Below are 15,447 nucleotides of genomic sequence, written 5' to 3'. Positions count from 1 at the left end.
CATCCCGCTCTGGATTTCTGCTTGGACGGTTGAATCTTGTTTAAACATCGTCGAAGTATCTCGAGCAAAATGTCAGGCACTCATCAAGAATATATGCTTCGGCAATCGATCCCTCCGGCCTGGCATTGTTCCGGACATAACGCTTCAATGTTAGCAACCTTCTTTCGACTGGGTACATCCAACCGTAATGCACTGGGCCTCTAAGCCTTGCCTCTTTTGGTAAATGGATGGCCAAATGCACCATCACGTCGAAGAAAGATGGGGGAAGATCTTCTCAAGTTTGCAAAGAATAACTACGATTTCCTTTTCAAGTCTGTCCAGAACGTCTCTCTTCAGTGTTTTGCAGCACAGCTCTCTGAAGAAATTTCCAAGCTCAGCAACCACTTCATATATGTCTCCATGGATTGTTCCTCGCAGGCCAGCCGGTAAGATCCTTTGAAGCAATATATGACAGTCATGGGTCTTCAGCCCTTGAAGCTTGCACTTATCAGCAGCAACACACTTGGATATGTTAGACGCGTACCCATCTGGAAACCTCACAGCTTTTATGAATTCACAAAATGCAATTTTTTCTTGTTTACTCATTGTATACCACGCCTATGGCATCTAAAAAGAGTCAGCTGAAACAGGCTGCAAATGCAAGTCACGTCTTATGCCCATGTCTTCCAAATCAAGCCTTGAATTCACAGTGTCCTTTGTCTTGCCTTGTATGTTCATGAAAGTACCAATCAGATTGTCACAGATGTTTTTCTCGATGTGCATTACATCGAGATTATGCCTCGGCTTTAGATCTTCCCAGTATGGCAAGTCCCACAAACAAGACCTACGGCTCCAACACTGACCGTCCTCACGTTTCCTTTTCTTCTGAAGCTTGCCTGGTATCACATCTCTAACCCTATCAAGCTGTTCCTTCAGCTCTTCTGGAGTGAATTCTGCTGGATTCTCACGGCTTTCAGAAGCACCATTGAATTCTTTGCTATTTCTCCAAGGATGGTACCGAGGTAGCCAACGGCGGTGCCCAATAAAGCAGATTTTGTTCCTTAATTTCTTGGAGCAATTCTCTTTGTCACAACGCACACATGCCTGGTAACCAGCTTTGGCCCTCCCTGACAATGTGTGCAGTGCCGGATAATCATGAATGCACCATAAGATTGCAGCACGGAGATCAAACTTGTCTGGACTATTGGCATCATATGATTCTACACCTTTCCAGAGCTCCTGCAGCTCTTCCATCAAAGGCTCCATGAAGACATCAAAATCTTTTCCTGGATAGGATGGACCAGGGATTAGCAATGTCAGCATGAAGTTGGACTGATCCATACATGCCCACGGTGGAAGGTTGTATGGCACAACGAATACAGGCCACATGCTGTAGGAGTTGCTCATATTCCCGAAGGGATTAAAACCATCCGTGGCAAGTCCAAGCCTTATGTTCCTGGCATCAGCGGCAAAGTCTTTATGAATATTATCAAAATCCTTCCATGCATCCCCGTCTGCTGGATGACTGAGTTCATTCTTCACGTCTGGTAGGAGGAGTAAGAGGTTGCAAAAGGAACAAAGTTCAATGCCTCCTGGTAGAGTGTTTGCTGATGCTCCAGGAGGGAGAAAGAGGCATCTGGATCCAGTTGCTGAGGCTCCTTCCAAAAGAGTCACCAGGAGGACATCAAGTGAAGCGTCTGCAACCAACAATGAAGATACTCCGCCCCGCAACAATCGCAGTAGCTCACCGCAGATTGATGAAAGGATCGATGAAGCAAGCACTATTCGCAGGGACATAGGTCCTACTGCATCTGATGTCATTGTCCATCAGCACTTTGATTCTGATGGTTTTCTTGGTCCTGAGGATGATGAAGGCAAGTTTTTGTTGGACAGCTGTCCACACTATCTACTACCTTTTTTGTTTATCTTTATAAACTCTTTTGGATGTGGGTGCTGCTTTCTGACATGATCTTTGTATGTATGCTATTCAGGTGGAACCACTGCTGCAGGTGGCCGTAAAAGGAAGGGCACCGGCTGGAGCAGCATTTGCAAGCGGATGGGAGTCAAGCTTACCATTGAGATTCCTCCGAGGCTGAAACGTCCCGAGAAGCCTTTGCCTGCTGCCAAGTTTGCATCGGAGGGTGGAATGCTTGTAAGAGGCCAGATGCCACTCCTTCCGCATTTCAAGTTGTTCAAGAGGGATGAGAATTTGTTGGCCGACTTCGTTGGAAAGATGGGGGTAATCTTCTTCATCACCAGTTCATTTGTTAGATGATAGGAGTGTTTGCTTGATTGTTCATAGTTCATGATAACTAACCTTGTCCTTGCCCTTGTTTGCTTTGTAGGCAAATTTCAACATGGACACAGTAGTCGGAAGACATCCGAAGGCTTGTGCTTGACATACCGCGGAAAGTGTCGAAGAACAGGCGCTACATCCTCGAAAAGGGACTACTTCGACAAAGTACCAGAGCAAATGAAGTCAGCATCAAGTCCCCTGTTAAGGATGTCTCAGATGAAGAATGGGAAGCTCTAACTGCTCTGTGGGTAACCCCAAGACACAGGGTATGTTTTTTTGCTTCAGTTGCAGTCATTAGTGCTTGCATGGTAGACATGATGCTCATCTTTATAGTGTGCATATTGCTGAATATCATGATTGTGCCCTTCTGCAGGACACATGTATCAAGAACAAGGACAGTCGTGCTGCGGTCAAATTTGGCTAAAGACTGGCTCTCGTAGCTATGCTGCTCATCTGTATGCAACTGTAAGAACACTCTTACAGAATTTCCTTTTGCATCTTACTCTTGTCTCCACAAGCTTATGTTCTGATTCTTGGTGAACATCATTTCCATAGGGAGGAGCGCAGAGGTGAAGAGCTTGATGCAGTCGACATCTTTAAGGCGACCCATCACAGCAAGAAGGATGGTTTCTCCGAGGAAGCTCTAGCTGCAATAGTAAGTGACTTGTTCATTTCACTTCTGTGAACCATTCTTGGACTCGTGCTTTTCCCGAATTGATGAATGTTTTGGAAACGGATCTCGGGCTGATATGGAAGCTGAGATGGCTCTTCCCGTGCCGAAGGTGCACCGCCAAGGTCGCGAGTCGCCGTTGTTGCAAAGGTTCTTACCAAAGAAGCCAAGCGCAGCACTTTCCCGAAGAATGCTGGACTTCAGCCCAGTTCCTTCGTCAAGCTCAACAAGCCCACAGCGAGCCGGCAGTATCGGCGCATGTTCTTGACCCGGAAGCATAGCTGAAAAGGTCCCGGGAGGAAGCCGAACGGATGAAGCGGCGGCTTGCTGCCATCATGGAAGAAGCAGCTGCCCAGAAGGAGAAGCAAGCGGCAACTGAAGCTGGACAAGCTCAGCGTGACAAGGACTTTATGGAGCTCCTCAAGCGGACTGAGGAAAGTGACAGGAGGGTTGCTCACATGTTGTCCCTCTTGGGAGCTTCTGGGAATTAGCTCCTGCTGCTAGTCGTATCCCTTTTTTGTGTCCCGCCATGGAACTTGGGTCATATCCTGGCAGCGTGACAAGAACTTGGTCGGTCATATCCCTTTTTTGTGCAACTTGTTGTTGCGAATTGGTTGATCCTGTAGTGAATCTGTGAACTTTCTTAACATGTTGGTGAATCTGTGAACCTGTTCATTTTGCTGCTGTGACTCTGCTGTGAAATTTGCAGATTTTAAATGTTGTCTTCTATATTTTGCTGTTGAATTTCCTAATTTAATATATGCACTGTTAGGCTACTGTGGGCTCTTAAAAGGCCAAGGCCCAAAGTAGCCTAGAAATACATGGGCTCTTAAAAGGCTACAGCCCAACAAATAATTGATTGCATTTTCGAAAAATGGGAGATGAAAAGGCCAAAAAAGGCCGAAGCCCAAAAAACTTGCAGGACCGTAAAAAGGCCAAGGCCCATAACTTTTATGGACCCAAAAATGCCAAGGCCCAATATCTTTATGGACCCCAAAAAGGCTGAGGCCCAAAACCTTTGTGGACCCTAAAAAGGCCTAGGCCCAAAACCATAATGGACCCTAAAAAGGCCACGGCCCAAAATTGTAATGGGTCCTAAAAAGGCCACGGCCCAAAACTATAATGGGTCCTAAAACGGCCACGGCCCAAAACTGTAATGGGTCCTAAAAAGGCCACGGCCCAATGAAAATTGGCCCAGGCCCAGTAAGTACAGCAGCTAAAAAGGCCGTTGAAAAAAAATAAGCTAAAAAGGCCGAGGTAATTGGGCCAGTTACGGGCCAAGGCCCAACAAACCCGAAAAAAATAATCAGAACTAATGGGCTCAGCCCACATAAGGAGCTGAATGGACCGGGCTGAATTCAGATAATGACGTTTCTAATTCGTCACAATTTTGCCACGTCGGATTGCCACGCTGGACTCGGGGGCAGGTGCCCATGACGTTTGGGAACATCATGCCGTCAGTGACATTTTAAAACGTCACAAAGCTCTACGACGTTTTCAAGTGGAACGTCTTAAGCAGTCACTGCTGACTCCCAGCTTTCGACGTTTTGAAAAGCGTCACGGTAACGTCACAAGCAGCCATCAGTGACGTTTCAGTGACACCTTATTTTTGTCAACTTATGGCATATTTCTTGTAGTGCTACTTGTTATTGATGCTATTGAGTGAAACCATTGGATCAAGGTTTATGTTCAGATTGTTATTCATCATCATATCATCTCTGATTATGTTCCATATGATGTCTCGTGAGTAGTTCGTTTAGTTCTTAAGGACATGGGTGAAGTCTAAATGTTAGTAGTGAACTATGTTGAGTAATATTTAATGGTTTGATATTTAAGTTGTGGTGTTATTCTTCTAGTGGTGTCATGTGAACGTCGACTACATGATACTTCACCTTTATGGGCCTAGGGGAGTATATCTTGTATTTGTTTGCCAATTGTGGGGTTGCCGGAGTGACAGCAACCTGAACCCCCGTTGGTATATCGATGCAGGAGGGATAGCAGGATCTCAGAGTTTAAGGCTGTGGTTAGATTTATCTTAATTACTTTCTTGTATTTGTGGATGCTTGCAAGGGGTATAACCACAAGTTTGTATTAGTCCTAGGAAGGGTGGTGCATTACCATAGGTTCACCCACACAACACTTATCAAAACAATGAAGATTAATCAACTATATGAAGCGAAAGAACTAGACTGAATCCCCGTGTGTCCTCAAGAACGTTTGGTCATTATAAGTAAACAAACCGGCTTGTCCTTTGTGCTAAAAAGGATTGGACCACTTGCTGCAATTATTACTCTCGCATTTTACTTACTTGTACTTTATTTATCTGCTATATCAAAACCCCCTGAAAACTTGTCTGTGAGCATTTACAGTGAATCCTTCATCGAAACTGCTTGTCAACACCTTCTGCTCCTCGTTGGGTTCGACACTCTTATTTATCGAAAGTACTACGATACACCCCCTATACTTGTGGGTCATCAGCGTCATTTTATATTATCTCATCATTAATCCAACAAGGTTTGGATATATCTTTCGGATACTCTATCATCATTATGATACTCCAAGAAATGTGAGTTGTAGAACAATTTCATAACTCTCTTAAATGTTCGCTAAAACTCGTAATTCAAATATTTCCACCATGATCCAATCATAGATATTTGACTTTTCTATTACGATGATTTCCATTTCATGCTGAAATTTATTTGAATACATTCAAATGTTTCAAACTTCTTCCTTATCGAATATATCCACATATATATACTCAATTCATTGTTGGAAGTTTTCATGAAGTAGAAGAATCTCCCGCACACAACTATGCCCAGTGAACCACATACATCATCATGTATGTTTCCACTAAGTTAGTTGCCCGTTCAACTCTTGGCCTATGAACGGTATTTCAGTCATTCCTTTTAGAAAAGATTTGCAAGCGCCAAACGATTCAAAAATAAAATTACTCCAATAATCCATCTGCATGGAGTTTCTTCATGCGTTCCTTTCTAACATGACCTAAATGGCGGTTCCACAAATAATTGGAATTCAAATCATTTGCCTTATGGCATTTTAGCGTCAGTGTTATGTATGTGTGTTTCACCACTAAGATTTATAATAACTTATCCATCGTACATGGAGTAATGTCATAACTTGAACAACTCATTGTTTTCATTTGACCAAAGCAAAATAACAATTATTAAGTTCTTTATTATAAATTCAAAGGGCTAGGTAGAATGCCAACGACAAACATAATAACACTTTATTATGTTCCAGACGTGCATTATTACCATATTCCTTATCAGACACTTAGGCCATCGTATTCTTGTATTGCGTTGTATTATATGACATCTCATACCAACCAATCTGGTACAAATACCCAAGAATTTCATTATGTGACCAAACAAGGAATACATCCATAACATGTATATCATTTATATACATCTGAGCTAGACTTTCTAGTCTTTTCTTTCTTTCTGCCAAAATATCTTTTGTAGTTTCTCTTTTAGTTTTCCTCATTCTCAGAAAACACTTCATGTTGGGGGGATGACCCCCGGTATGCCAAAGATGTGCCATACCGGATGATCTCACCCTTCAAGATACCGGTTTAATATTCATGCCGGTATAAGAGAATAGAGTTTGGCTAAGTGAAGCTAAGTGAAGCTAGGCCGGTATCCCCAAGAGGGGTATACCGGAACCAGGAAGGAAAGATACCGGAGTACCGGAAGGGAGAACATGCCGGCTGACTGGTCAAAGATTCCGTCAGGAGCTAAAGGACAAAGATGAGCTAAGCAAAGTGGCTTTAAACGAAGACTAGAAGACAAGGAGGAGGATGACGGTCAAAGAAGCCGGAGGGCGTCATCCTTCATGTTTAAAGAAGACCCCGGCGTCATCTGTGATTAAAGTAGCTTTATAAAGTATCTTTGTAAAGTAGTTTGTCTAGTCAAAGATCCCATTAGGGTTTCTTGTTCTGTAAGCCACCCTCTCCCCTATATAAGGAGAGGGGGCAGCTTCTTTTACATGCGCGATCCACTGAAGAGAGAACAACCTGTAACCTGTCTTAAGATCAATGAACATGGCGATCTAGAGCGAATTCGTCCTTGTGTCTTTCTTCTTCTACCTCTGGCCTTGGCCAAGTTCTTGAGGAAAGCATCCGGAAGTTCGTCCATCTAGTCGCAAACCCTCCCCCGAATCCTCTAGCGTCCATTCGGCCCCAAGATAAGCCATCCCATGGCATCTGCTCGTTCACCACGACGACAGTTGGCGCCCACCGTGGGGCATGAAGTGGCGCTTGCTTGGAGTTCATATTCGGGCGGGCATCCTCGACATCAACGGCGAGCGCACGGTGTCCGCGCTCGTGGAACGCATCTACAACATGGACTTCATCAACGATAATGCTGGCTGCTTCCCCAACGGCGGCAAGTTCCCGCAGAACGGCCGCACCATCGAGTTCGGCAGCATCCGCGTCTACCTCGGCACCGTCCCTGTGCGCCAGCGCCTCTCGCCGGTGCTGGTGGCGCCGGATCCGCCAAGATGGCTGTGTGCTGGCCGCGCCGCCGGGAGCGTGGAGGTTATGATGGCTGGAGCGGTCAACACCGGCAAGGGAGCTGCGGAAGAAGGAGCTGAACGTGCGGCATCGACTCGCCCGGCAAAACCACCGCTGGAGCGTGACGCCGGCGTCGCGGGAGCATCGTCAGCGCCACCGGCAACACCTCTTCAAGCGGCGATGAACACGCTGGCCACGCCCATCGCGCAGAACATCGACCCGGCAAAGGCTCAGGAGGAGCTGGAGGCCACGCGCAAGGCCCTGCTTACCGGCGGTGCCGACATCATCCGGGCGCAACGCGAGCTGAACCTGACCCTACGTGAGTACAATGCTGCCCATGGCTTTGCTTCAGCTAGTGCTCATGCTGCTAGGATGCCGGAAAACCGGCTTAAAGCTCGCAATCTAGATCAGGATTTGCGTAAAGAAGTACTTGCCGGCAAGAGTGCATCTGTATCTGTGAGCATCATAGAAAAGCCTAAGTACAGTAGTCCGGATAAAACTATAAAAGCCGCTAAAGCTGCAGTAGCATTATGTGAATCTCTTTCCAGTGACGAGTTGGCAAAGCAGCAAGAACGTGTGCAAGAGTTGTTAAAAGTGATTGAGCTGCAAAATGCTGAGCACCTGGCTAAGCTGAATGAGGCAGTGGCCTCAAAATCCGCGCGTTCAACAAAGAATGCCGGAAGCAAATCCCAGGGGCAGGCATCGTCCCCACATCCGGACAAGAGAAAAGAAAAGAATGCACGGCAGATGACTGTGTATGACCCAGTTCTTGCCGGAAAACAGAAAGCCGGGCAATATGATGCCGGTAGAAAAAGCCAAGGGGCAGATCGGGGCTATGCCAAGGGAGGCTATGCCGGAAACAATCATGCCGGTAGATATGAGACCGGGCAAAATTATCAAGCCGCAAGAGTGGCGTGCGTGGATGAAGAGATGCCACCACCGGGGTACCGGCGAGGCAAGGGCCGCGGAGCCGGAAGAATACGATGAATCAGATTCCGAGGCAGAACGAACAAAAGTCCGCCGGAACCCTTTGGGAGAACGCCTAGGGGAAAGATGTCTGCCAGACCGGGATGCGAGGCACAGGCTGGACAGAGTACGGCTATCTGCGATAGTTGAATGTGAAGGACCTCCTGGTCCAAGGTGTTTTGGCCCTCGGATCATGAGAGAAGAACCACCGGTGCGCAATTTCCAGTTGCCCCGAGACACAAGAACGTACGATGGTACGACCAAGCCGGAAGAGCGGCTAGCAGATTATGTCACAGCAGTTTATGTGGCTGGTGGTGGAGTAAACCGGCGTTGGGCGGTAAGAATCATACCGTCTTACCTTGTGGGTCCTGCAAGGATACGGCTAAACAACTTGCCGGCGGGAAGTATTAACGGATGGTTGGACTTTGAGGAAGCGTTTGTGAACAATTTCAGCGAGCACCTACAAGAGGCCAAACCGGCCCCAACAGCTTGCGCTGTGCCAACGAGCGTGCGAGGAGAACCGGACCGGGATTATCTCACCCGGTGGAACTCAATGAGAAACACATGTGAAGGAGTGATTGAGGCACAAGCCATTGCTTGGTTCGAGTCAAGGATGCCGGAGAGGATCACCTTTGTGGCAAAGGCTGCGAGAGAAGCATGCCCACAACTCTAGCGAGAGATGATACGTGTGGCAGACGGCTATGCATTGGGAGACCCAATGCAGCCGGCGATGCAGGCTGAGCCGGAGCGATCGAATCCGCACCAGCGGCGAGTACCGGGATAACCGGAACAACAAAAGGAGGGAAGATTTCCCGGATCGAAGATACGCATCGCGAGCAAGTTGCTTGCCGTGCAAGAAAATTCGACGCCGGCGGCGGTCGGAGACAAAAAACCGGATCGCAGCCGTGGGCGGGTCCTTAGAAGCAGTGGGTAGAGAAGAAACCACGGGGCCAGAAAAAGAACTGGCAGGAACCCGTGAAATACACCATGGAAGCCGCCATGGACCAACCTTGCCGGTGGCACACGCCGAATCCGGATCACCCGTCGAATCACTTGACGAAGGATTGTTCTTGGACCAAGTTCTTGATGCAAAGAGGAGCGGTAAAAGATGCGCAGGCGCCAGGGGGCCCCATGCAGCAACAGCAACAGTTACCACCTCCACCACCGCTTACCGGAGCAAACGCCTTACCGGTACAGCCAAACGAGCAGCGATGCACCGGCGGAGTTAACCGGGTGGAGCAAAACAATGACCAGCAACCTCCACCGGCACCTTTAGGCCGGAATGTTTATGAAGACCCACACTTGTGCATGGTTGTCTTTGTCACAGAACCAATGGACAGGCAAAGCGTGCATCGCCGTTCCATGGAAGTGAACGCCGTGATGCCGGCAGTGCCAAAATACATGCTGTGGTCGGATCGGGAAATCACACGGTCGTTCAAGGATCACCCCAAAGTCATGCCGAATCCGGGTGGATACGCTCTCGTGGTGGACCCAATCATGAAGGGGCCGGAAACTCGAGTAAAATTCAGCAAGGTGCCGATAGACAATGGTAGCAGACATAAACATCATGTACAAGCACACCATGCGTACGCTCGGCATAACGAGAAAACATGTTGCAGCCAACTCATACAACTTTCCATGGGATTGTTCCCGGTTTGTCTTGTGCCCCGATAGGAAAGGTTCGGGTGGATGTGTCGTTTGGAGGACGCGACAATTGTCGTGTGGAAAACCTTGAGTTTGAGGTGGTGGACTTAGATAGTCCCTACCATGCCTTGTTGGGGAGACCGGCCTTGGCAGCGTTCATGGCATCGACCCACACGGCTTATCTCAAGATGAAGATGCCGGCACCTCGTGGACCACTAGCTGTGGTGGGAAACTACAAAGTCTCAATGGAAACGGCGTCTGCCGGATCAAACCTAGCGGAATCGCTGGTGATCGCGGAGGAGAAAAAGAGAATGCAAGCTGGCTGTTGCGGCTGGCTCGATCCTCAAAGTTGAGCTTAGCGGCAATGAGTGGAAGCTTGGACTCGCCGGCATTCAAGCCGACAAATGAGACAAAGAACATTGTGCTTGGATCCGGCTTACCCGGAGCGCACCGTCCGTATCGGTGCCGGCCTCAGCCAAGCATAGGAAAGCGCGCTCGTCAGCTTCCTCCGTGAGAATCGGAACATCTTTGCCTGGTCTACTGATGATTTGGTGGGGGTTCCGATGGAGCTGGCTGAGCACTCTCTAAATGTCCGGAAGGATGCTAAGCCAGTGCGGCAACCTTTGCGCCGGTTCGCTGAAGATAGGAGGAAAATCATTGGAGAAGAAGTAACAAAGCTGCTGGTAGCCGGTTTCATCGTGGAGGTCACGCACACAGAGTGGCTGGCCAATCCGGTGTTGGTTGAGAAGAAAAAAGATGAGAACCTGGAGGCACAACTTGCCAAGGTGTGGCGCATGTGCATCGACTACACCAACCTCAACAAAGCTTGCCCAAGAGATCCTTTCCCTTTGCCCCGAATCGATCAAGTGATTGATTCTACTGCTGGGTGTGAGTTGTTGTCGTTTCTGGATGCATATTCCGGCTTCCACCAGATCCCTCTGAAAAAAGAAGATCAAATAAAAACTGCGTTCATTACCCCGCACGGGGCTTATTGCTATGTTACTATGCCTTTTGGTTTGCGCAACGCTGGTGCAACGTACCAGCGCTGTATGCAAAAATGCTTGTTTGATCAAATCGGAAAGAATGTGCAGGTCTATGTGGATGATATTGTGATAAAAACTAAAGTAAAAGATACCTTAATCGATGACATCCGGCAAACATTTGATAACCTAAGGCGGTTCCGGATGAAACTCAATCCGGCAAAATGCACCTTTGGTGTCCCTGCCGGCAAGCTACTTGGTTTCCTTGTGTCAAGCCGGGGCATTGAGGTCAATCCGGTAAAAATCAGGGCAATAGAAAGAATGACTATCCCACGAGAAGCTGAAAGATGTGCAAAAGTTTACCGGAAGCTTGGCATCGCTAAGCCGGTTCATAAGCGAGGCTAGGAGAAAAGGCCTTGCCGCTTTATGCTTTGATGAGAAAATCGGATACTTTCGTCCGGACCACGCGAGGCGGACGCAGCGTTTAAAGAATTGAAAAACATGCTCGTAACGGCCCCAATTTTGGCCTCACCCTTGGAAAGAGAACCTATGTTGCTTTATATAGCGGCCACGAACCGGGTGGTCAGTGTTGTGGTTGTGGTGGAAAGAGAAGAGGAAGGAAAAACCGTCCAGAGGCCGGTATACTACCTGAGCGAGGTGCTCTCCTCGTCAAAGCAAAATTACCCGCACTTTCAAAAAATGACTTATGGTGTGTTCATGGCCGCCACGAAACTCAAGCATTACTTTGAGGAGCACCCCATGAAGGTGGTGAGCGAGGCACCCATCTCCGATATCATGGGCAACAAGGATGCCAGCGGCAGGATTGCAAAATGGGCAATTCGAGTTATCACCGTACGTGCCGGTATATGAAAGAAGAGATGCCATTAAGTCGCAAGCTTTAGCTGATTTCTTGGTCGATTGGGCGGAGGTGCGGTACAAGCCGCCGAACACAAGATAGAGTCTTGGAAGATGCATTTTGACGGATCCAAGCTCAAGGAGGGCCTAGGTGCCGGTGTGGTACTCACCTCACCAAAGGGAGATCACCTCCGGTATGTTTTACAAGTGCACTTCAGGGCATCAAACAATGTCGCTGAATACGAGGCTCTGATACATGGGCTCAAGGTTGCAAAAGAAATAGGGGCACTCAGGATCATTTGCTATGGTGATTCAGATCTCGTGGTGCAACAGTGTTCCGGAGATTGGGACGCAAAAGACGCCAACATGGCCTCATACCGGTTCCAGGTGCAAAAGATTGCCGGCTTCTTCGAAGGATGTGAGTTCCACCATGTGCCACGTGCAGAAAACGAGGCCGCGGATACTTTATCCAAGCTAGGCTCATCCAGGCAAGAAATTCCTCCCGGAATAGCTCTGGCGCACTTGCGAGTTCCATCAATCAAGCCAAGTCCGGAGTCGGAATCAATTTTTGTACCGGAATCACATGTGGTGCCAATGGAGGTTGACGAAGAAAACCCGGGGACTGCTCCGGCAAGCTCGGGGACTGCACCGGTAAACTCGGGGACTGCGACGCCCTTGCCGGAAGAGGCAATGCTTGTGGACAGCATGGACATAGACATGCCGGTCTTTGTGGTTAGAGAGACACCATCTTGGGTTGAACCTATTAAGGAATTCCTGATCAACGGCACCTTGCCGGTTGACGAAAATGAATCAAGAAGGATACAGAGAAGGTCCAAAGCTTACACCATCATCAATGGCGAGGTGTACAAGAGAAGTGTTACCGGTGTCCTCCAAAGGTGTGTGGAGCCGGAAGAAGGAAGAGAAATGCTTGAGGAAATTCATCGAGGAGAATGCGGGCACCACGCTTCTTCAAGGGCGTTGGTAGCAAAAGTGTTCCGACATGGGTTCTATTGGCCCACAGCTTTGGACAATGCTGAGGATTTGGTAAGGAAATGCAATGGCTGCCAGAGGTACGCTAAGCAAAACCATACCCCAGCATCCGGCTTGAAAACCATACCGCTAACTTGGCCTTTCGCTGTTTGGTGCCTGGACATGGTTGGACCATTCAAAACCGCAAGGGGAAACATGACCCACATTTTGGTAATGGTGGATAAGTTCACCAAGTGGCTGGAGGTGAAGCCTATCGCAAAGTGTGATGGCCATACAGCAGTAAAATTCCTGAAAGATGTAATCCTGCGATATGGATACCCACACAGTATTATAACTGACAATGGCACGAACTTTGCCCAAGGAGAATTCAAGCGGTTCTGTGAAAGCAAAAATATCCGGCTGGATTTGTGCTCAGTGGCGCACCCGCAAGGCAATGGTCAAGTTGAAAGGACAAATGCTTTGGTACTTTCCGGTATCAAACCAAGACTCATCGATGCAATGGAAAAGTCGCCGGGACGTTGGATCGATGAACTACCGTCAGTGCTCTGGAGTCTAAGAACAACTCCGAACCGGTCTACCGGATACACACCATTTTTCATGGTTTATGGAGCGGAAGCGGTCATACCAACCGACATTCTCCATGACTCACCAAGGGTGCAGCTCTATACCGAAGAAGAGGTAAAAGAGGCCAGAGAAAATGATGTGGACTTGCTAGAAGAAGCAAGAGAGCTAGCTTTGGCAAGAACAGCCATTTACCGGCGAGAACCTCCGACGCTATCATAGCCGGAAGGTAAACCCGAGGGTATTCCGAGAAGGAGACCTGGTTTTACGCCTAGTGCAGCGCACTGAAGGCAGACACAAGTTGTCCCCTCCATGGGAAGGACCTTTCATTGTGAGCAAGGCTCTCCACAATGATGCATATTACCTAATCGATGCACAGGAATGGAAGAACGGAAAGGCGGACAGATCTGGAGACGAGACCAAACGCCCATGGAACGTAGCCTTGTTGCGTCCTTTCTACTCTTGAAGTTGTGCTGTAAGAAGTTCCTTTTTGTACCTTACATGTTATGAATAAAAAGATGTTGGAACCATGAATGAATCTCGGGGACTTGTCTTGTTTAAATTGCATGGAACATGTCTATTTTTTCCGTTACCGGTTGCTTATTGAACGTTTTTTCTTTCCGGATTAGTAGTGTGCTAAACCCTACCGGAGTCTTCGACTCTGCTGCTGTCCATAACTTGGCTTCATGGCAAGCAAGATAAACCGGTAGGGGATAAGCACACGAACTGTGGAGAGGAAAACCGGAAAAGAACAATCCGGAAAAATTTAACTAACCCCGGTCATACCGGTTTTTGCAAAATTTCGAATTATTTCTAAGTTCAAGAAAATGCTTGTTTGGTGAAAGAACCTTGTGCTCATATGCCAAAGAACGCCCGGAGAAGGCGAGGCGAGTCAAGGCAAAAGAACCAAGTGTGCATCGAATTGGATGCAGAAACAATTTGGAAATCCTTGCAAGTGCAGGATAAAAGCAGAACCAAAAGCAGAAACACTAAGGCAAAACTAAGATAATCAGATACCGGTATAACTTACCGGCACAAAAGTTGTACGTCAAACACAAGCAGACTTAAGGTTTTACATCATAAGCCCCGGCATACCGGGGCAGAATTTAACAAAAGATTGTTTTAAGCCACACAGGGCCAGGGGCATGACAGGTAAATCTCCAAGTCGAGAATCAGGCAGCAGGAGCTTCAGGGGGAGCGTCGCCAGCACCAGCATCATCCAGAGGCTCCTCCTCGGCTTCATCTCCCTCCTCGTCAAGATAATCTTGGACGCCATGAGGAGGAGGGATGAAGGTGCGCATTTCGGCGTACTCCGCGATCCGGTACGCACGATCCTGCCGTTTGGCGGCAAGGATCGGGTCCAGATCGGTTTCCGCGCCTTCGCGCACGCCGATGAGGGCATCCAGGTCGAGCTCCGGGTACCAAGAGCAGGCGACGCGGAGGACAGCGTCTGCTCCAGCGCGGGCAGCAGAGCACTGCCATTCGCGGATCCTCCTGCCGGCGCCCTTGAGGCGATCGCTGATCAAGGAGAAAGTGTCCGGCACCACCTCGCCAGGCCAGAGAGTCTCGTAGAGCTGGGAAGCTACATCGGGGATATCGGACAAGTTGCGGTCAATGGCGCGCATATGAGACACCCGCGCGTTAAGCGCAACCGGATGGTCGTTGGGCGTCCATGGCACGGCGAGACTCGCTTGGCTACGGGCTGGGGCGGCGCGCGTTGACCTTCTTGACAGCATAAGTCTGGGAGTCCGGGAAGAGGCCTGTGCAAAGAAGAAAAAGGGCTAAGGAAAAGAATTCGGAAAGAAAAGAATCCGGAAGAAAAAGAGACCGGAAGAAAAGATAGCGAAAAGAAAATGAGGCCGGAGGAAAAATGGTTTGTATGCATTAATCAGAAAGCTTACGATGGGCAAGGTTGTCGGTTTGGAGGATCAGCTGATCGCATTCCTTACGCTCCTCCTCCAGCCGCGCAACCTTC

This window comes from Lolium rigidum, chromosome 7, assembly GCF_022539505.1.
Source record: "Lolium rigidum isolate FL_2022 chromosome 7, APGP_CSIRO_Lrig_0.1, whole genome shotgun sequence".
NCBI classification, from domain to species: domain Eukaryota; kingdom Viridiplantae; phylum Streptophyta; class Magnoliopsida; order Poales; family Poaceae; genus Lolium; species Lolium rigidum.
Note: the sequence above shows the minus strand (reverse complement) of the source record.